Raw genomic sequence first — 1,199 nt, 5'->3', positions numbered from 1 at the left:
CCTTATTAATTGCACCAGGAGCCTCCCCAGGAAATCAGGCTTCCCTCCCCCCAACCCCTGCTGTGCTCCGGCTTAATTACTTCTCCTCCTGGCTGTAATAAATGTCTCTGAGCCCCAGAGACAGGAAACTTCATCAGCACAGCCGCCTCCATGACTCAGCCCTGCCGCCCCCAGCCCTGTCCCTTTGGACCCAGACAGCCGCCCAGCCTCCGCCCCATCTCCAACCTAGCCCCAGCCTCAGCTGCGGAGGGCATCTGTGGAAGGCGGCCTCCTTCCGGCCCTCAGCCTCCCTCCCTCCCATGGAAGGCCCCCTCAGCTCAGGATGGGAGCTCCTCCTGGCTTCCTGCATGCCCAGCCCCTTGGGGATCAGCCTGGAGAGATCATCCTTTCCTCTTATTCATTCACCCCATATTCCAGGAGCACCTACTCTGTCCCTGTCCCTGCTCCCGGCACCGGGAAGAAGACAGGAAACAAGGCAGACAAGACGCGTGCCTTCTAGGAACATATGGTCCAGCGAGAACAAAGCTCAAAACAAGTGAATGAGCAGATAAATAAAACTACCCTTGACTCTTTCTTTTTTTAAGATTTTTTTCTTAATATTTATTTATTTTTGAGAGAGAGAAGGAGAGACAGAGTGTGACCAGGGGAGAGTCAGAGAGAGAGAGGGAGACACAGAATCTGAAGCAACCTCCAAATTGTCAGTACAGAGCCTGACGCGGGGCTCGAACCCACCAACTGTGAGATCATGACCTGAGCTGAAGTCGGCCGCTTAACCGACTAAGCCACAGGCGCCCCGACCCTTGACTCTTGAACAACATAGGTTTGAACTACGGGATCCACATAGATGTAAGTCTTTTCAATAAATACAGTACAGCACTGTCAATGTGTTTTCTCTTCTTTATGATTTTTTTATAATGTTTTTTCATTTTTTAAAGTTTTTTCATTTTTGGCACAAAAGCAGACACTCCGATCAATGGAACAGAATAGAGAACCTGGAAATGGACCCACAAACGTATGGCCAGCTCATCTTTAACTAAGCAGGAAAGAGTATTCAGTGGAATAAAGACAGTCTCTTCAGCAAGTCGTGCTGGGACTGGACAGCGACACACAGAAAAATGAACCTGGACCACTCTCTAACACCATACACCAAAATAAACCAACGTTTATTCATTTTGAGAGAGAGAGGGAGAGAATGAGTG

Source organism: Suricata suricatta, chromosome 17, assembly GCF_006229205.1.
Source record: "Suricata suricatta isolate VVHF042 chromosome 17, meerkat_22Aug2017_6uvM2_HiC, whole genome shotgun sequence".
Lineage (NCBI taxonomy): Eukaryota > Metazoa > Chordata > Mammalia > Carnivora > Herpestidae > Suricata > Suricata suricatta.
This window is presented reverse-complemented; position numbering follows the sequence as displayed.